The sequence below is a fragment of the Schistocerca serialis genome, chromosome 3, assembly GCF_023864345.2.
Source record: "Schistocerca serialis cubense isolate TAMUIC-IGC-003099 chromosome 3, iqSchSeri2.2, whole genome shotgun sequence".
In the NCBI taxonomy this organism is placed as follows: Eukaryota; Metazoa; Arthropoda; class Insecta; order Orthoptera; family Acrididae; genus Schistocerca; species Schistocerca serialis.
The window spans coordinates 770,602,864-770,625,768 of NC_064640.1; the positions used below are offsets into that span (position 1 = coordinate 770,602,864).

A 22,905-nucleotide genomic window follows, 5' to 3' on the forward strand; every position below is an offset into this window, starting at 1 on the left:
GCTTATTGATCAAATAACTTAGTGTTTGACTTCCTGGCAGAGGAAGCAGCATGAATCAAACTTGCGCAGTGGAAGACGCAAACATCAGGGCGATAATACAGCAAGAGAGAGTTCAGTCACGTGCGGAAAAGACTCGTGTGGAACCAAATTAAGTTGTGTGCAGCTAGAAACGAAAGTGTCGTGTGGAACCGAAGGCATTCTTGCGCAAGCCGACCAATTAGTAACGAGAGTGTCGTGTGGAACCATAGGCATTCTTGTTCAATTCGAACACTTAGAAATGAAAGGGTCGTGTGAAACAAATTAACTCGTGTGCACCCAAGTACGTCAGAAAGGAAATAAAAGGCCAGGCAGCGGAATAGCTAGATGCAGAGATTCAGATGCAGATTCAGAGCCAGTGCCGGCAGTTTGGAGATTCCGCAGCGAGATGCCAGCGGGGCCGAGTAGGCCCATAGCAGCCGATACAGCTGATAAAGACTTCAACTACGAGAAGACGGTGATAGACTCTGGTGGACACTCAGGAACTGCAGGTCAAGTAGGATTTCTAGAGTTTCATTGGAATAGTGTTGAGCGAGGCTGTCAGTCTTTGTCTCAATTACTTAGAGAGATTTCAGTGCTAACCAAGAACAAGTGATTGATTCGTACTTGTTTCTTATATGTACCGGCAATTAGCTCTGAAGTAGCAAGTCCGAATAAATAGACTGAATCTTACTAAGGGGTTTATGGTCCAACACCTCACATAAGTAAATGTGAGAATAAACTTGATAGAAACTAACCAATCTTTTCTGCTTATTGCAATTCTGTAACCTATTGTCAGGAAACTTATTTGCTTCAAACCAAGGAGATTCTCTCCCTGTCATCTCCGATATAACCAACCCATTGTCGTTAACGTCCCGATTGCGCTACGCCGTTCGCACTTACTTCATTCTGGTATAGTGAGACTGTGCTGGGACGCGACAGGATGTGCAGTATTCTCCGTATACATGTGTCACAGTTTGATGAATTACAGCTCCCCGCACTTTCCGCGCTGTCAGGAAAGGCAGTGCACGCCCTCGCTCTTGTTTTTAAGCACCCAGTTCTCTGTTTTCAGCACGACTGAGCACAGAGGACGGCGGACGCATGCACGTGTTCGCGCTGCCGTCACGTGGGAGTGGGCCCATGTCCCTCTAGCGGCGTCTTGGGCATCAGTGCTGTTATAGGAAGGTACCGCAGCTTCTTCCGTATGACCCAATCAGCAGTTTTCATTTTTCAACCTCCAGCTCGTACTTTTTTTTATTTACCTTACAGTTCCGCGATGATGATGCTTGGGGAGAGCCCACGATTGTCATGCGAATATGCAATCGTTGGGTTCAAGAGGGATCTGTAGGAGCTGACCAGCCCCATGCGTACAGCGAGCGAGAGGCCAGACACACTGTTTGGTCAACAGTTCAGAACCGTACGACCACGTCATCTACACTGAATTAGAAAGTTAAGAACTACAAATCAGGAAAAGGTTTCTAAAAGCCCGTGTTTGAGGAGTGGTACTGCATGAACGTGAGATACTGACATAGGCGACTGAGAGAAATAAGGCACTGAATTCTTTTGAGATGTCGTGTTGCAGGCGCTTTCTGAAACCCAATGAATGATTCAGACCCGAAAGAGGAAGTGATTAATAGAGTGTGTAGTTTATTGAACACTATAGAAATTAGAGTAGTTTAGATTATTGGTCATCTAGTGATACACAAGGTGCTCCTGAAAACAATAATAAAAGGCTGCGTCAATGGAAAAAGTTAAATGGAGGCCACGACTGATGAACATAGACCAATTTGTACAAGATATCGGCTGTAGCTCCTACACAGAATCGACTGAGAAGGTAGAGAAATGTGAAGACTTGAAACATGTTGCTATCGACACTGCTATCAACCAGTTCTCGGACTTGTGGAAACGGGGTGTATGACCAGTGGTGTGGCTTAGTATGGGCAGCCCAATACCCTAGGTCGCTGTCCTGGCTGTTGCTTGAACCACTTGGTTCCTTTCCCACTACAGGTTTAATTCGTCTTGACATCACACCTGATCACAGTGGTAGTGGCCGAGCATGATTACAACTAAAGACAGGAGTGCACAGCACAACTATCTATTGTTTCATACACACCCACAAATCCATTTATTAGAAGGCTCACGCATTTAAGAGATAAGAAATCGCTTCTACTAGAGAGAAGCATGTGTTGAAGGACCGTCAGACAGCGCTTGGTCAGTAAGGTAAAACAACAAATAAGAAATCATTGATCGTACACGAAAATCAAACAAAAAAAAAAAATTGAAGGCGAGCGGGGTAAGTTGTGTCTGATGATAGTGCACAGCATAGATGCGTCCACGGTTCGGATGCGGTCGTACCTGTGAACTACCGTCGTAATCACGATGTATCTACTTGTCGTAACTAGCGAGCGACAAAAATGTAGACTGTTTTACGACAAAACCGGCAGCCTTTCCTAAACTGCTGAGACGTTAGGCACTTAGCTCCATGTGGTCTAGAGACCGACCGTGCTAACCGTAGAAGACGCGTGTTGCCTGCAGATCAACCAGCAGAGTCAGAATGGCCGCTAGATTTGGGTGTTGTTTAAATTCTCAGCACTCGACGAAATCGGCGAACTATCCGAGGAGGTGCTACTTTCTACAGCCAGCCTGTGTTGATTTTCAGAGCTTTGAGAAGGCTGCTCAGACAGGTAAGGTTGGTATACACTGACGTCTGCCTCTATGGTGTACCCATGCGACAGTCACCATTCAGCTTCCCTCTAGGGCTTACACTTAAAGAAAATCATCCTCTTGGTGAAAGTACTAACTTCTCAATCAAATTGAATGGGGATACTTATAAATTATGGAAAAATAACACATTTACTTATCATCACTACCCGTTTAACCTTATATTATCATAATAATAATAATAATTATTATTATTATTGGTAATGTTATCATTTTATCCATTAAAGTGAAATTCTGCGACTGAAAAACATTGGTTTTATTTGCTTGTAAAATAACTTTTTCTGCCGCTATCCACGATTTTCTTTCACTTCGTTTCCTGCACTACGCGTTTCTGGAAGTAACTCCCACATTCGAGAGCGTTATTCGTGTATTATGGTATTTATGTATGACGGCTGCGATATCAGCACTGCCGCATTATCCTGTTGCAGTTGCTGTTCTGTTCTGTTGTGGTCTAAAACAGAAACGGCGCAATTTTTGCAAATTATAATGGACCTCTCCTTTTAGTTACTGGAGAACTTGGGGAAAAATGTCTTTACGGTTTTCTTGTATTCCGCTTATGGAGAAGCAAATACGAATTTCTGGATAAGTGGACTACAAGCAAACTGTAAGTAAAAGCTTTTTCTCCAAATGCGCCATTAGCTATACAGTAGAATCCATCATTAGACGCAAATTGCGCGTGTTCAAGTATAACAGTAAAGGCCACAGACCAATGTGGCCGCCCACACACCGCAACAGTGATGCATAAATGTCATAATACACCAAAAATGTAGTTGGAAATAGTAATTATTTGCAGGAATGCTTCGTACGAGACGTAAATGAAATATTCCTGTGTACGGTAGTTCGGGTCCGTGCCGAAGATCTCCCGTGAAAACGCCGGGATGAAATCACTACAAGTGTTCCGTATTGATGAATAATTTAACTGGCAATCTCTTTAATACAATTAGTATGCAGAGTAGATAAATCAAAAATTTGGATTGCCACTTACGGCTGTGTGTCCTAGAGGCCAGCTACGTAATCGCTTTGCGCCATTTTTTCGTTTCATTTTCGATTATGCCATAGCTCTCGGATTCGCTCGTCACAGCGCTTTTAGGTAGGTTGACCAGATTTCAAAGAGAAAAACCAGGACACATGTGTTTATACCTAACCCCATTACTACACTTACGCTTGGCTTTCTTGTCAGTTATCATGGTATTTTGAAATCGTTAACAGGCCTATGCCGATGCAGCAAGAAATATGTATATTCATTTTGTGAATTGGAAAGGGACATGTAGGTACATTTTCTTCAAAAATAAAAAAAAAGGTTAATATAAACTTTTTATTGAAATGGCCTGGATATACCCTCTGCAATGTTTAGCCACTTACTATGTACTTAGATACAATCTGTTAATCCTAAAAGCTGTGTAATATTACTGATCAGTAATCAGACGCAAATCATACATTTCATACTAAAATTTAACATTTCATTTTACCGCAGACTGTTACAGCAAGCGTGCATACATGCCAAACAATATTCAATGAGCACTGCTAACTTCCATATGGCTGAAGTCCCATTAGGACATTTGGTTTAAGTGATGCTCCCTTAAATTTCCTTTGGTTTTGGTTTTACTTGTGTCAAGAGCCATAAAGTGGGAGGTTAGCAGGTTAGAGGCAGGGATAGGTAGTATCTGCTGTTAACTCTTTGTTTAGGCATAAGACAAGCAAAAGAGGGAAGCTTATAAGGAGTATTGTGAAAATATATGTTTCTTTAACGTTCTAATTCAAGGAAATTTGCTTTTCGCAAATATTTAATTAAATGAGAAATATTATTGCATGCATTTTGATTCTAAATTAAAAACCGTGACATTGATGTGTCTCAAATGATTTTCTACGGACAACAGGACTTTTACGTGAAAAGCAAGACTGTCCCGATAAAATCGTGACGTATGGTCAGCCTACTTTCAGACCTTCTGGATACCTTTCAAGGCAACATTTCTTCGTACCTAAGTTTTCTTTAATTCCGAGCACATTTACGAGTCATATGAGACGACATCTACCAGTGTTTTGTAATTTTCAATTTAATAACGATTTTCACTTATATTCCGGACAGTATTTTTATTGTCTCACTTTGGATCCCAGTAACGCTCCGCAACCTCTTCACAATGCCACCCCAATCCATCTCATAGCTAAGCGCGTTTCCACGCTGCACCAATTTAGAACTTTATACAAAGATAATCCGTAACAATCACGCGCTTGTAACTACACTGGAACGACGACATCACAGCCTTAACAAATGCTGCGAGGAAAACAGGTACAAACAAGATATAACTGTTGTGGACTCAACCACTGATTATGTTTTACTAGTCCCGGAGTTATCAGTGATTCAAATCTGACGGTGTTCTGTTACATGAGAAAGTTTGACCGACGAGAGAATAGAATTATTCTCATCAAAAGAAAATCCTAACTGCAACAGCAAAAATTAATTTATAACAAAAAATCCATTATTTTGTTATCTTTCATCTGCCTTCACACATAAAATTAATAATAAAACATTTTATAATGAATTATTCCAGGCAAGCTGCAAATGGTTCAGTTAGTATGCTTCTTTCTTATTACTAGCTTGTTTCTGCTATAGCGCCATTCTCAAGTAAACCTGTATATGTAACAAATGGTTCAAATGGCTCTGAGCACTATGGGAGTTAACATCTGAGGTCGTCAGTCCCATAGAACACAGAACTACTTAAACCTAACGAACCTAAGGACATCACAAACATCCATGCCCGAGGCAGGATTCGGACCTGCGACCGTAGCGGTCGCGCGGATCCAGACTGAAGCGCCTAGAACCTTGAATATGTAACAGTTGGTGAGTCTACTTCCGTTCATGAAAGTTGAACATAAAGATCAGTTTACATACATACTTACGTCTAGTTAGAATAGATACCCATATTGCAGCAGTGAGTAAACTGCCAACTGGCAGTATATTGCTAGACTGTTGTACGTCAAATAATTTCTATTTGTGTAGAATTCGTGAAATACATTTGGCAGCTAGACTTAACAGTTTATTCTCGTTGTTTACAGTGTAATCTCCGCTGACAAAAGGATTTTACAAAAATATTCAGTGAAAATAGAAATTATGTTACTTATAATAGTCTAGCAATAAATAGACAGTCGACAGTTTACTCACTGATGCTATACGGGAGTCTATTCCAACTAGACGTAAGTATATACGTAAACTGATCTTTATATACAACTTTTACTAACGTAAGCAGACTCACCAACTGCAACCTCTACAAGTTTGCTTGAGAAAGGCGCTACAGCCGAAACAAAATTGTAGTAAGGCAAAAGCACTGCTAATTAAACTATATGCAGCTTTCCCGGAATAATTCACAATAAAATATCGTGTTATAAGGTATTCTACGCTGCGTGTCCGGTCTAAAAATAATTAATAATAAAAATCTAGTGCTCAGTAATTAATTCAAATTTCAATGCTATATCAGGCCTCAAAGGCTTCCTACGCTGTAATTACTTCCACGTTTTTGGTTTATCAAATTCCACCAGCTTTACATAGTGTGGAGTCACAGAAAGAGCACTGGAGGAAGGAATAAAGTGAAACTAAATTACTCAATTAAACTGATTTCTGGCGACTATTCTGTCTATTTGAGTGAGACAATTTTTTTTTATTTTGAGCTTTTTCTCATTACAGAGGCTTATCTCCAACATAATAATTTACTCGGAAATTAGTATAAAAAGAATAAACGTTCTTAAACGATATTTTCAAAATATTTCTCCTGGTGTTTCGATTTTGGGTTAAAATGGCTCTGAGCACTATGGGACTTGACTTCTAAGGTCATCAGTCCCCTAGAACTTAGAACTACTTAAACCTAACTAACCTAAGGACATCACACACATCCATGCCCGAGGCAGGATTCGAACCTGCGACCGTAGCGCGATCTTGTGCGGCCATTCTCCTCACTGTGTGCTGTACATTTTGCAGCCAGGTGGTCATAGGTCGTCCTCTTCTTCTTCTCCCCACCTGTTCCAACTCCAGTATTGTAAGAGGTATGCGCTGTCTGCGATATGAGAATCGCTGACCAGAGAGCAGTGTTGACTGCAGTACGAACTGTGTAACTGTAGCAGTAAGTTGTTGCTAGTCGCTAGTCTGAGGTTGTCTGCGCTTGTCTGCAGTCTGCTCTGGTCGGGAATCAGGAGATGGAGTATTATTGTATAAGGTAAAGAAGCATCGTCGCGCATATCTAGTAATGTATCTGAACTGTCATCCAAATGTTTTAAAAATGTCCTAATAATAATTTTGGTAATATAAAGTAATTTTTTTAAAAAAAGCATTCATTTAAAAAAAAATCAGTTGCTTCCTTTCACAAATCACAAATGTATAGGCCAGCATTGCACGGAGCTGTGCCGGAAAAATGTTAAGTAAGAGCAGATCTATTCGCCGTTTTTATTGAGGTAAGAACTTTTGCTTTTTATTCAGAATGATCTTACAGGGCCACGACGCAGCACTGCTGTCGTCCAAATTTTACCAGGTTACTGAATTTATTTTTTTATTATGAGGCTTAGGAATTTTTCTGTTTTGTGCTTACATTAAATGAGAAAAGAATTTTGTGGGTACATTAAATGGGAACCAGTTTTGTTCTGAGGTCACACAAAAATGAGAATCTCTATCCATAATAATTATTTTTAATTTCAATTATAAATTTCTGTGGGGAGGTTACAGTATCAGTTTTGATATTCTGGTTTCCTCCTTTCGTCGTACATGCCCGTAGTTTTCTTCCTATCCATTACGTCATATATTCTTTCTTTTATTTCCATTCTTCTTATTATTTCGGTGTTCCTTATCTTCTCTTTCCTGGAGATTTTTGCCTATCTTCTCCAGAGGTCCATCTCTAGAGCTTGTAATTTTTTAATGAGTTTCAAGTTAATTGTCCAGGTCTCCGTTCCATACAGACCGAACTTGGTACTCCTATATTCTGTATAGGAACGCTTAATTGGGTCAAGTAAATTTGCCTCATCATTAGATGAGACAAATTTCCTTGAAATGAACACTCTTAGCTGCTTACAGGCGTCGACATACGTCAACGGGGACAGATGAAAATGTGTTCCCCGACCGGGACTCGAACCCGGGATCTCCTGCTTACATGGCAGACGCTCTATCCATCTGAGCTACCGAGGACACAGAGGATAGCGCGACTGGAGGGATTTATCTCTGGTACGCCTCCCGCGAAACCCACATTCTCAACGTATTGTCCCGCACTACATTCGTAGTGCCCTCGCCCATTATACTCATTACTCGTGGTACGTTGCCGATCACCTTAGTATATACAAATTTCCTTAACCGAATTAAGCTTTCCTGTACGGAATATAGGAGCACCAATTTCGGTTTGGTAATCGGCGATTTGTTATCAACTTTTTCGGGAGAGTACTGAGCTAAAGAGAGCATCAATGTACCTTAAGGTGTGACACTATGCGTTGAAAGCAATGAAGTCTCAGAGGCAGTTGTTACGAAATGACTCGGGGCTACCGGCGAGGGAGCTGGCAGGCCCATCACGCCCATCTGATTCATTCGCCGCTCCGTAAACACATGACACCGTAAAACTTGGCGCCCACTCTTCGGAGTGCGACCAGCGTAAACGGAAGCGGCTAAACTTGGCCGCCCCTCGCATTATTTCACGGCGTGATTCTCTGCCGTCCTAAAAATAGCGATGCCCTGCTGACCAGTGGCGCCCCCCTTTGCACGCTGCGTTATGGTCGCGGGTATTTCGTTCCCGGCGCGCAGCCTAGCGCTCCCCACCAACATCGCCGTTTCTACCCAGTTTACGGACACCTGTTCAGGTGCTGCGTCAGTTGTTGCTATAAGTGTTTGTTGTACAGGATTGAAAAAAATACTGTGTTTTCTCAGACTTCAGGGACATTCCATTTTCCGAGAACCACCTAGTAATATTTCGAAAACATCATTAAAAATCGACCTCGTTGCTTTGTCTCTAACAGGATTTATTACAGTACTAATATAGTCCGCGAAAACTAACAATTCTGCTTGTCTAATGTTACGTGAAAGGTCATTCACAATATAAGGAAAAGGAGTTGAAACCAGTCACTAGAATTCTCTATCGTTCCAGTACGGTTTGAATTATCCAGCACTCCTCTGTAGAGGCAGCTAGTTACCAAAACACGTGTCAGGTATGCAATCCTTTCGGTGCAACAGGGAGGTGAGTCAGCTATATTTTGGCTCGGTATCATGTACGGATGTATCCATTTGAAGGGCAATTTTTGGGCTGGGCGATATCGAGATACACTGACGGGAAAAAATCGCAACACCCAAAAACAGTTAACGTAGAACAATGAAATTTCGGGAATACTTTTGTCTAGGTACCATATTTAAGAGACTAGAATTTCAAGACCACAGGTTAATGTAAGGGCGAGATAAGCCGTTACAAAAAATTTGCTCTAAGAACTATGGGACTTAATATCTGCGGTCATCAGTCCACTAGGCTTACAACTACTTGAACCTAACTAAGGACATCACACACATCCATGCCCGAGGCAGGATTCGAACCTGCCACCGCAGCAGCAGCGCGGTTCCGGACTGAAGCTCCTAGAACCACTCGGCCACAGCGGCTGGCCTAAGCCGTTACAGATGTGAAATGCTGGTACATTAATAACCGGCGTAACCGCCAGAAGGTTGAATGCAAGCGTGCAAATGTGCATGAACTGTGTTGCACATGTGCGGGATTCCAGCCGGCAGCTGTGGCCGAGCGGTTCTAGACGCTTCAGACCGGAACCGCGCTGCTGCTACTGTCGCAGGCTCGAATCCTGCCTCGGGGATGGATGTGTGTGGTGTCCTTAGGTTAGTTAGGTTTAAGTAGTTCTAAGTTTATTGGACTGATGACCTCAGATGTTAAGTCCCATAGTGATTAGAGCCATTTGAACCGGATGCCAGTTTGTGGGATGCAGTTCCATACCTGTTGCACTTGGTCGGTCAATACAGAGACGGTTAATACTGTTTCTGGATGACGCTGGAGCTGTCTGATAATGGCGCATATATGCTCGATTGGTGACAGATCTGGGGCTCGAGTTGGTCAATGCAACATGTCGACTCTCTGTAGAGCATGTTGGGTTACAACAGTGGTATGTGGGTGACAGTTATCCTGTTGGAAACACGTCCTGGAATGCTGTTCATGAATGGCAGCACAACAAGTTGAATCACCAGACTGACGTACACATTTGCAGTCAGTGTGCATAGGATAACTACGAAAGTGCTCCTGTTGTCATACGATATCATACACCAGACTATAACGCCAGGTGTAGGTCATTCACCTGAGTACAAATCGCAGCTCTTCCAACGCACCGCCGTTTTATACCTTGTGTACACAATACTACTGGCATCTGTATACAGGGTGAAAAGTATTTACACCGAGAAACTCTGGGAGGTTGTAGGGGACATCAAAATAAATATTTTTCCCTAATGTCTTTTTTTTCCTATGACGATTATTTAAACCGGTGGAGGTCGTATTACGCTCGTCAGTTGTTAGAGGCCGTATTACTATCTTCAGTTGTTAGAGGGCGTATTACGATCTTCAGTTGCAGGCAACTGCTGTCCACTAGTGTAGTAGTGCACTGTCTCTGTTTACTAATGGAGCGATACACCTGGAGTGAGTACACTGATATGGTTGGTGTGTACTATGTAGCGCACCACAACGGACGAGCTGCACCGCGGGTTTATCAACAACAATATCCTAATCGCCGTATCCCGCATCATACGACCTTTGCTGCTGTGTACCAACGTCTGCGTGAGACCTTGTCATTTAGCAGATTACCTGGACAGGGACGCCGTCGCACGGTAAGAACGCTGCAATTTGAGGAAGCTGTCTTGCAGCATGTGGAACGGGATACTTCAATCAGTGCAGTTCTTCGTTAATGTGTGGGTTGGTGTTGTTGGGGACTGTTTAATTGGGCCATATCTGCTACCTAGGCCATTAAGTGGCAGGCACTATTACAATTTTCTCGCCAGATCCTTGCCAGAATTGCTGGAAGACGTCCCACTCCCTACAAGACAACGCATGTGGTTCCAACATGACGGGTCGCCGGTACATTTCGGTCGTCGTGTGCGTCGATTCCTGGACCGACGGTTCCCAGAAACGTGGATTGGCAGAGGTGGTCCTGTACCGTGGCCTGCTCGATCCCCAGATATGTCCCCTCTGGGCTTTTTTGTGCGGGGCTAGATGCGCAATCCTGTTTACGCAACTCCTGTCGCATCAGAAGAGGATCTGGTTGCCCGGATACTAGCAGCAGCAGGAAGAATTCAGGGTACTTCTGGGGTTTTTGCCCGTGTCAGACAGAACATGATCCGACGGTGTAACCTTTGTTTACGTGTCATTGGAGGCATTTATGAAAATCTAATGTAACTGAAATTGGGTTGTGTTAATGTGTTGTCTCTTGGTCATAAAAAAAATGGAAAAGTGTTTGTTGGTTTAATTAATTTGCGACCAGAGAAATCTTCCTCTACCGGTTTAAATACTCCTCATAGGAAAAAATGACATTAGGGGAAAATATTTGTTTTGATGTCCCCTACAACCTCCCAGAGTTTGTCAGTTTAAATACTTTTCACCCTGTATATGCATATCGCTATCTCATGACTTTTCCCACCTCAGTGTAAAGGACACAGTAAGCCAAGATCCGACGTCACCTGCATACTACAAGAAATAATGCAGTATTTTAAGGGAATTCATTAAAATTTCAGAAGCATGCACTTGTTGATCGTCTCAGAATGCAGAATATATAACGGCGGCAGGGACACACGTATTATTCGTTTGTCCTGCAGGATCGTTTAGCTAAGTCTCGGAACGTCTTTTACGAAAGGGATTCTTTGCAAAGACAGAAGTAAACATACGGACAGTGCGATAACGCCTGAAACGCCACAGATTGCCGGTCCGGCGGGCACTGTTGGGGCTTCGCCTGACACGGCAGCAGAGAGAGGCGCGACGACACTGCTGCTCCCAATGTCAACACTCGACGCAGGATTGGTTCTACCTCGCCTTTTCAGCGAGTCCGGGTTGTGTGTACTGTGTCACGATAGATACGTGAATGGAGTCTACGAGGAGAACGAATGTCGCCAACTGCATACTTCTGGACGTTTCAATGAATTTCCTTAAAATATTACAGTATAGTAAGAACTAACAAAATGATAAAATCTCAAAAATTACCATGGTCTATATACAATAAAATGTCTGTCAGTCAAATCTAAATTGAAGTACTACAAGGCGGTGGTCCAACCAGAGGTGACATACAAAAGTGAAACTCTTTGCAAAGTCACCCAGAAAACCGGCATCGATAAAATCCTAAAAGGAGAGAGAGGAATAGCCGGCCGTTGTGGCCGAGCGGTTCTAGGCGCTTCAGTCTGGAAAAATGCGACCGCTACGGTCGCAGGTTCGAATCCTGCCTCGGGCATGGATGTGTATGATGTCCTTAGGTTAGTTAGGTTTAAGTAGGTCTAAGACTAGGGGACTGATGACGTCAATTGTTAAGTCCCATAGTGCTCAGAGCCATTTCAACCAATTTCCACGACTTACTGTATCTGTTCTTATAGTGGAATTTCTAGATGACTATTTAGGAAAACTGTACAATAGAATAAAATGAATTTGAGATTAGCATATATTTCTACATGCATGTCTTCCAATACAACCTCTTTTAACTTATTCTTAAAACACTCGATACTGTTGTCACTAATAAGCCTCACTGCTTTTTATAAGGGACAGTGAACTGAAAATCGAACACCCACCGCAACAGGATCATGGAATGATTCCATTCAGACGTTTCCATGGGAGACATTTATCCGACTGGGAGACAATACGACTAATTACGTTTCGTAAACGCGGTCGGGAGGTGACGGACCCACAACCGCACCCATTCTTGCACTTCCTTTTCCGACTGAAAGCGACGTCCACGCATGTCTTTCCTTAGATTGCCAGAGATGTGAAAATCACACGGTGAAAGAAGCAGGCTGTACAGAAGATGCTGCAGTCTTTCCCAACCAGATCGCTGAAGCATAGCTTTCGTCCGATTGGTAGTTTTGGGGGGGGGGGGGGGTTCAAAATGGTTCAAATGGCTCTGAGCACTATGGGACTCAACTGCTGAGGTCATTAGTCCCCGAGAACTTAGAACTAGTTAAACCTAACTAACCTAAGGACATCAGAAACATCCATGCCCGAGGCAGGATTCGAACCTGCGACCGTAGCGGTCTTGCGGTCCCAGACTGCAGCGCCTTTAACCGCACGGCCACTTCGGCCGGCGGGGGGGGGGGGGGGGGGGGCATTGCCGTGCAACAGTACGATTCCGACCGCCAGCATTTCGACAGTCTGACGGTAAACGGCAAAGTCAACAGTGGAAACATCTACACCTCCACCGCCTAAGAACTCAAAAGCTATTCACACAAGTTCCGGAGAGGTCATGATGTCCTTCTTCAACTGCAGCTACCCTCTGCTCGTCGCATTCGTCGAACGTGGAACCACAATCGATGTGTAGCGGTATGAAGAATCTTTACAGAAACTGTGATGCAGTTGGACGGAATCATCCTGTTGCACTATAATTTCCGCCCCCACACCACCAATCGGACGAAGGCTTAAGGTCCTCCACATGAGAGGGTAACATTTGCTAATTGCGTACCACATTTACGTCATAGGTTACGAACGTTGTTCAGTCTGACGATCATCTACATACACGGCAGCCTTGATACGCACAATACACTAATGGCCATTAAAATTGCTACAGCAAGAAGAAATGCAGATGATAAACAGGTATTCATTGGACAAATATATTATACTACTAGAACTGACATGTGATTAAATTTTCACGCAATTTGGGTGCATAGATCCTGAGAAATCAGTACCCAGAACAACCATCTCTGGCCGTAATAACGGCCTTCATACGCCTGGGCATTGAGTCAAACAAAGCTTGGATGGCGTGTACAGGTACAGCTGCACATGCAGCTTCAACACGATACCACAGTTCATCAAGAGTAGTGATTGGCCTATTGTGACGAGCCAGTTGCTCGGCCACCATTAACCAGACGTTTTCAATTGGTGAGAGATCGGGAGAATGTGCTGGCCAGGGCAGCAGTCGAACATTTTCTATATCCACAAAGGCCCGTACAGGTCCTGCAACATGCGGTCGTACATTATCCTGCTGAAATGTAGGGTTTCGCAGCGATCGAATGAAGGGTAGAGCCACGGGTCGTAACACATGTGAAATGTAACGTCCACTGTTCAAAGTGCCGTCAATGTGAACAAGAGGTGACCGAGAAGTTTAACCAATGGCACCCCATACCATCACGCCGGGTGATACGCCAGTATGGCGATGACGAATACACGCTTCCAATGTGCATTCACCGCGATGTCGCCAAATACGCACGTGACCATCATGATGCTGTAAACAGAACCTGGATTTATCCGAAAAATGACGTTTTGCCATTTGTGCACCCAGGTTCGTCGTTGAGTACACCATCGCAGGCGCTCCTGTCTGTGATGCAGCGTCAAGGGTAACCGCAGCCATGGTCTCCGAGCTGATAGTCTATGAACCGTTCGTGCAGATGGTTGTTGTCTTGTAAACGTCCCCATGTGTTGACTCAGGGATCGAGACGTGGCTGCACGATCCGTTACAGCCATGCGGATAAGATGCCTGTCATCTCGCCTGCTAGTGATACGAGGCCGTTGGGATCCAGCACGGCGTTCCCTATTACCCTCCTGAACCCACCGATTCCATATTCTGCTAAGAGTCATTGGATCTCGACCAACGCGAGCAGCAATGTCGCGATACGACGAACCTCAGCCGACCGGAGTGGCCAAGAGGTTCTAGGCGCGTCAGTCTGGAACCGCGCGATCGCTACGGTCGCAGGTTCGAATCCTGCCTCGGGCATGGATGTCTATGATGCCCTTAGGTTAGTTAGGTTTAAGTAGTTCTAAGTTCTAGGGGACTGATGACCTCAGATGTTAAGTCCCATAGTGCTCAGAGCCATTTGATAAACCGCAATCGCGATAGGCTACAATCCGATCTTTATCAAAGTCGGAAACGTGATGGTGCGCATTTCTCCTCCTTACACGAGGCATCACAACAACGTTTCACCAGGCAACGCCGGTCAACTGCTGTTTGTGTATGAGAAATCGGTTGGAAACTTTCCTCATGTCAGCACGTTGTAGGTGTCGCCACCGGCGCCAACCTTGTGTGGATGCTCTGAAAAGCTAATCATTTGCGTATCAGAGCATCTTCTTCCTGTCGGTTAAATTTCGCGTCTGTAGCACGTCATCTTCGTGGTTTAGCAATTTTAATGGCCAGTAGTGTAGATTGCTCTCCTGCTGCCGAAGCACGTTAGGACAAGGACGTGCAAGAGCGAGTGCGGTTGTGAATCCTTCAGCGGCAGGCCGCGTTAAAGTTATAAGAAACGGGAAAGGAGGCCCATAGCATGTGCTATTCGAATAAACTGTCTCTACTCTGGAGAGGAGCAGCTGGATAGCGTAGTCGGGTTCGAAGTCCTCGCCGTCATGTGGATATTAAAATCTGCTTCATTCAATAGTTTATTCATTTCCCTTCCACATGTCCTTACAAATATTTCCACGAAGTTTCATTCTCCTAAGATCATTCGTTTCTCATGGGGGCCATGTCAAGTAGCGAAGGTGTAATTACAACCACTCTGTGTATTCCCTGACCTTTGTTCTACACTTGTTGGTAACCATTTTATAACTTACTATCAAAGCATTCTCGATTCCCGTAAACTGATCATCTAAGTCCTTTGCCGTCTGTGAATTACAATAATTGGCAAGCCTCAGTGTTTTCGTTTCGTTGCGTTAAGGACGATCCGAAACGGTACAGTTTATTGACTGGCATTAGTAAAGGAAGCTAAGGAGAAATATGGAAAAGTAATCGAAGTTCGCGGATATGGAACATGAATGGATGCCGGTGATCAGACAGAATGCTTATGTTCGTTTGACCTGTCCAAGTATCTAGACGTATCAGGGGTCCCATATTACTCCAGCTGCACATGCTTCACATTATTACAGAGCCTCCACCAGCTTGAAGAGTCCCCTGCTGACATGCAGGGTCTATGTATTTATGAGGTTGTCTCTATACCAGAACACGTCCATCCGCTGGATACAATTTGAAATGAGACTCGACTGACTAGGCAACATGTTTCCAGTCATCAACGACCCAATGTCAGTGTTGATCATAAAGCCGTATCAGTAGCTATAACGAAAGTCAGTGGTTCCTCACGAAGTGTATGTCGTAGCGAGAACCTCCTGTTGCTCTGTGTGGAGTGTCTATTGATTTCCGAAGTTTTATTTGGGCGTGGGCTAATCTTGAACGAAAACGTAAAGATAATGACATTCGACCGAAAACGAAAGGTCGACAGACGCTAAGTTTCTATATATATATCGTCCGGAGAGGGCCGGGGACCGAAAAGCGAAATACATTTCGCAGCACCCATGATTCCGTTTAAAATGAATTTGCAGCAGCAGTTTTTACGGTTATATGCTCGATGCAAAAGTGCGTTACAACAAACACGTTACCGCTGAATCTGGGTCAACGTGATTACGGCCCAGAATTAAATCGCAAATCCAGTTTCGCTTGGCGCTGCATTAACAGCACAAATACCGAGCGAGGTGGCGCAGTGGTTAGACACTGGACTCGCATTCGGAAGGACGACGGTTCAATCCCGCGTCCGGCCATCCTGATTTAGGTTTTCCGTGATTTCCCTAAATCACTCCAGGCAAATGCCGGGATGGATCCTCTGAAAGGGCACGGCCGACTTCCTTCCCCATCCTTCCCTAATCCGGTGAGACCGATGACCACGCTGTCTGGTCTCCTTCCCCAAACCAACCAACCAACAGCACAAATATGTCACCGGAACTCTATCACGACCCGTCGGACATTTCTATTGGATTAGTGAGCGCTGATATACCTTTGGTGTAGCTGCTGATATACGTATTCCAAACTATAATCACAGTTTCGCGTATCTTTTTCGCAATAAAGCTCTTCCCGCATATATCAGTGCTTAAATAACTTAACGGAGGTTCGTACCTGCAGTCAGAGCCAATTTCATGTCTAATACGGAAAAACAGTTTATCTCATGGCGGAGGCGTCTAAAATTGAGCCTTATCGATCCGCTCTTGTTCCACTCGTAAATGAAGCGAGCGAGGAAATACTGCCGTCACTCGTAAACGAATCTACATCTACATTTGCATTTACGCTGCGTGACAAAGAGATGGTCGGATGTCAATCAATACAGCTTCGTACACATACACCCTATGAGCGGATACGTAAATGATTAGAGATACAGTTCTCTGTGTAAGATAGAACGTCCACCAAACTGCATTAGTGTTGCTAATGTTTAGTTATGTTACCAGGTCTGGTACGCTATATAAGGTTTGTGAACAGCGTCAGATGTTGAGCAAACATTATGAAGGATATGACTATGACATGCACTCGTGTGCAACAGCATTATCAGCATATGACAGAGTTTGAAAGCGGCCTCAGTGTGCGTCTCCATTTGGTCGACTTGTCGAATCGTGCAGAATCCAGACTTGAGGAGCATTCGGATGTGACAGTGGCCTAATGTTAGACTGCGTGGAACGCATGTACATGTATACTCGTAGTTGAGGTTCTCGTCGAATACGTCTGGTCACCATGAAGGAGGGTCGCCGTATTGTGCACCAAGCACACTGTAGCCCCTTCACATCTGCGCCTGACACCTACGAAAAACTAATGGGCTCCCTGCAACAATCTGTGTCTTCCACCACCATTGGTCGGAAACTAGCATAGCCGGACTAGGGTTAGTTTAGGTTAGGTTAGTGTTGTTTAACGTCCCGTCGACAACGAGGTCATTAGAGACGGAGCGCAAGCTCGGGTTAGGGAAAGATGGGGAAGGAAATTGGCCGTGCCCTTTCAAAGGAACCATCCCGGCATTTGCCTGAAAAGATTTAGGGAAATCACGGAAAACCTAAATCAGGATGGCTGAAGACGGGATTGAACCGTCGTCCTCCCGGACTAGGGAATTACCGTCCCACACGTAGCCTGCCGTTAACGCCACCACACAGACTGATGCATCTGAAGTGGTGCTATGACTGGCAAGCAGAGGCGGCTGACGAATGGCGTCGCATGGTGTTCAGCGAAGAATCGCGGCTCTGCACTAACCTGGATAACCATCGTTGGCGAGTATGGTCGCGACCTGATAGATGTCGCTTTCTTCCAATGTCTTGGAGACATTGTTACTCCCGGCTTCATGTTGTGTGAAGCTATCGGATATGACTTCAGGTAGGGGCTGGTAGTCAGTGCGTGAACTCTGATGGCACAAAGGTAAGTCACGAACATACAGCGTTCTCATGTGTTAACTGTCACGTGACAGCATTGTGGTGCCATTTTTCAGCAGGACAATGCTCGTCCGCGTGTGTTTATGAACTGACTGCATGATGTTGATATACTCCCTTCGCCAATAAGATCCCATATCTGCTCCAACAACAGATGTGTGTGACCAACTCGGACATGAATTCTGTCCCTTGTAGGCCAACTTGCCTTAGGAGAAAATGCAAGTTACGTCCAAAAACTCATTAAATTTTTTTAGAACATATTTATTGGCGATATATGTACAAATATTTAAAATTCTTGAAAGGAGTTACCATTAGCATCTACACATTTGTTCCAGCGCTTCACTCATGATTGATAAGCCCCAGGAAAGCAGCAGCGCCATACGAAATTGCATCGTCCTATGAGTCAAGTCTTAACCGCTACAAATCTTATGTCAGTGATAATTCTGCGATTTATCTGCTCACCGAGCGCCAAAAACGTTCATAGGAAGTTGCTAAGCTCTACAGCAACAACGTTGCCATGACCAAATCGAAGGAGAATGAAGATTCGTAGTGGTCGTGCGGTTCTAGGCGCTCCAGTCCGGAGCCGCGCTGCTGCTACGGTTGCAGGTTCGAATCCTGCTTCGGGCATGGATGTGTGTGATGTCCTTAGGTTAGTTAGGTTTAATTAGTTCTAAGTTCTAGGGGACTGATGACCACAGCAGTTGAGTCCCATAGTCCTCAGAGCCATTTGAACCATTTTTTTTGAAGATTCGTACAATACCGCGGTTGACTGTCATATTTGTGGGCTGCTGTTAGATAGCAAGCCAGAAATACCTCATAGGGACCACTGTCATCTTGCGGGGAAGTTCAGTGTCACAGCTCACAATACATGCAATCTGAAGTAACAGCTACCAAGGCACATACCCATTTTCTTTCATAATTTAAGTGGGTATGACGCTCACTTTCTAGTTGTGTGCTTGGATGATTTCGGTTGGGAGAAAAATCAGGTCAGTGTCCTACCTGACAGCATCGAGAAATATATTTCATTCTACAAACGAATGACGCCAAGAATTACGTTCTGCTTTCTTGACACGCTACGTGTTTCATGCAGGCGGCACTCCAGAACCTCGCTGAAACTCTACCTCAGGGGGATATGCATATCACTCGAACTGCATTTCCCGACGAAGAAAAGTTTCAACTTGTGACCAGGAAAGGGGTTTTCTCGTACGACTGTGTGGATAGTATGGCAAGACTCAACGAACTAGGCTAACCTACATAACTGCATTCTCCAGCAACCTCACAGGCAAAGCCATAACGGATACACAGTATCAGCATCAGCGGGAATTTAACACCTCCACTTTAGGAGAGTACACAAAGCCTTACATGGACCAAGACGTATGGTTGCTTCCGGATATCTTCCAGGCCGCATATTCCCTGGAGCCCTCCTTTTATTACACCGCATCCTTGGTTGTTTTGTGATGCAATGATCAAGAAAAGGAAGTGCAGCATCGAAATATTGACCGATTTTGACACGCTTCTTTTCTTTGAGCGGGAATCCGGCGGTATAGGCATGCGAAGGCAAATGACTCGTGGATGGGTGATAGGCTCATCACATCCCTTGGTTCGAGTCACATAATGTGCTTGAATGTAAATAACTTTTACGGGCACGCCATGCAGCAATCAATGCTGGTTGGTGAGTTTCGATGGGTGCCCAAAGACAAATGCAAGGTATTACATGGAAAAATCATGGGGATATGACATCTGATTCTGATGTAGGGCATGTGGTGGAGACAGGACTCATATATCCTATTAGTTTGCATTATGCACACACAGATTTACCGCTGTGTCTGGAGCAACTAGTTCCGCGAGGAGGCTCCATCCGAAAACTGATGATAACGCTGGGGAATAAGCGGAGATACATTGTTCTTAATCGTAATCTCCAGAGGTTGGTAATGGAGCTGGTTAGTATCATCCAGACTATCTCCTTCAAGCAGGCCCCCGAGTTGAAGGAGTATATTGATTTGAATAAGAGATAGAGAGCTTCTGCGACATGCGACTTTGAGAAAGATTTTTATAGCTAATGAATAATTCAGTTTTCGGCGAAACAATGGAGAATGTGAGGGAATGACGTGAAATTTTGACTAGTACCGAATGGGATGGGCGTTATGGCGTAAGAAAATGAATTGCTAGACCAAATTCTGAGTGGATACATTTTTGCTGTGGAGATGGAGAAGACTGCAGTAGAGTTTACGAAACCTATTTATGTCGGGATGTGCATGCTACACCTATCCAAACTCCATATGTACGGCTTTAGTTATAAGTTTCTGAGAACTCCTTTCGCAGATCCTAAATTACTTTATGTGGATACAGATAGCTTCATCTATTGGGTAAAAAACTGGCCCATGTGAAGTAATGGGGTGCCACGGTAATGAATTTGACACGTCCTCATACACGGCCGATAATCATTTTTTACAGATACCAGCATGGGTGGAAAATGCGACGTAAACAAATGAAAGGAGTAGGTGGGCACTACAAAAAATGGTTCAAATGGCTCTGAGCACAATGTGACTTAACTTCTGAGGTGATCAGTCCCCTTGAACTTAGAACTACTTAAACCTAACTAACCTAAGGACATCATATACATCCATGCCCGAGACAGGATTGAAGCCTGCGAGCGTAGCGGTCGCGTGGTTCCAGACTGTAGCGTCTAGAACTGCTCGGTCACAGCGGCCGGTGGCACTACATGTGTGGACAATGCAGAATAGATGTAAGTTCCACTTCACATATTTACAGGTATTACGGTGGCGTACAGGATAATACTGGCATCGTGGTGCAAGAAGATTACAGCACAGCATGTATACAGTTGCCATGCAAAACTGAGTCTGAAGGACCTCGAAGCAGTCAAGAGCAAAATTCGTCACATGCTGCCAACAATGTGCTAGGCACTGAATATCATCTGATTCACCATTTGTCACACCATGTCTGAATCGGGTCATTTGTTGTTGCACAGCACCGGAAATGGCCTTCCGTGTCAAATGTTCAAATGTGTGTGAAATCTTATGGGACTAAGGCCATCAGTCCCTAAGATTACACACTACTTAACCTAAATTATCCTAAGGACAAACACATACACCCATGCACTAGGGAGGACTCGAACCTCCGCCGGGATCAGCCGCACAGTCTATGACTGCAGCGCTCTAGACCGCTCGGCTAATCCCGTGCGGCCCTTCCGTGTCGCAACCGCCTACCACACAGATGTTTCTTCACCTTTCGTATGAGATCAAAGTGTCAGGGTGGAAGGTCAGGAGAGTCGGCGGGTTCTCCAATTCTTTCCATTGCCACGATCGCAGTTGCCGCCGTGCTTTATGTGGTTTCATGTTGTGCAGTACGACTGCACTGTCCATTGTCAGTGTCTCTCACATCTTTGGCAGCATCTGGTGAACGTCGCAGAGGACTAAACTGGAGGCCTGTAGAATCAGTTTCGTCAACAGTATGTGTGCTCTACAGTAATCACTTTGTACCAAGAAACCTGTATTGTCTTACATACTACCGTAATAAGTATGTGAGGCACAATATTCGCACGTTCTTCAACGTCCATATATGTTTTCCCATCCCATCCCATCGTTTTATCCATATACACTCCTGGAAATTGAAATAAGAACACCGTGAATTCATTGTCCCAGGAAGGGGAAACTTTATTGACACATTCCTGGGGTCAGATACATCACATGATCACACTGACAGAACCACAGGCACATAGACACAGGCAACAGAGCATGCACAATGTCGGCACTACTACAGTGTATATCCACCTTTCGCAGCAATGCAGGCTGCTATTCTTCCATGGAGACGATCGTAGAGATGCTGGATGTAGTCCTGTGGAACGGCTTGCCATGCCATTTCCACCTGGCGCCTCAGTTGGACCAGCGTTCGTGCTGGACGTGCAGACCGCGTGAGACGACGCTTCATCCAGTCGCAAACATGCTCAATGGGGGACAGATCCGGAGATCTTGCTGGCCAGGGTAGTTGACTTACACCTTCTAGAGCACGTTGGGTGGCACGGGATACATGCGGACGTGCATTGTCCTGTTGGAACAGCAAGTTCCCTTACCGGTCTAGGAATGGTAGAACGATGGGTTCGATGACGGTTTGGATGTACCGTGCACTATTCAGTGTCCCCTCGACGATCACCAGTGGTGTACGGCCAGTGTAGGAGATCGCTCCCCACACCATGATGCCGGGTGTTGGCCCTGTGTGCCTTGGTCGTATGCAGTCCTGATTGTGGCGCTCACCTGCACGGCGCCAAACACGCATACGACCATCATTGGCACCAAGGCAGAAGCGACTCTCATCGCTGAAGACGACACGTCTCCATTCGTCCCTCCATTCACGCCTGTCGCGACACCACTGGAGGCGGGCTGCACGATGTTGGGGCGTGAGCGGAAGACGGCCTAACGGTGTGCGGGACCGTAGCCCAGCTTCATGGAGACGGTTGCGAATGGTCCTCGCCGATACCCCAGGAGCAACAGTGTCCCTAATTTGCTGGGAAGTGGCGGTGCGGTCCCCTACGGCACTGCGTAGGATCCTACGGTCTTGGTGTGCATCCGTGCGTCGCTGCGGTCCGGTCCCAGGTCGACGGGCACGTGCACCTTCCGCCGACCACTGGCGACAACATCGATGTACTGTGGAGACCTCACGCCCCACGTGTTGAGCAATTCGGCGGTACGTCCACCCGGCATCCCGCATGCCCACTATACGCCCTCGCTCAAAGTCCGTCAACTGCACATACGGTTCACGTCCACGCTGTCGCGGCATGCTACCAGTGTTAAAGACTGCGATGGAGCTCCGT

General features: G+C 45.0%; 1 protein-coding gene and 1 non-coding gene across 2 annotated transcripts in view; both read right to left on the bottom strand.

The window, feature by feature from the left end:
• Nucleotides 1–22,905, bottom strand: part of LOC126471217 (diacylglycerol kinase gamma-like) — a 446,798-nt gene that overhangs the window by 50,765 nt on the left and 373,128 nt on the right. The window lies entirely within an intron of this gene.
• Trnat-ugu (transfer RNA threonine (anticodon UGU)) lies at nucleotides 7,827–7,900 on the bottom strand. The gene has a single exon. It is a non-coding gene; the product is annotated as a tRNA-Thr (tRNA).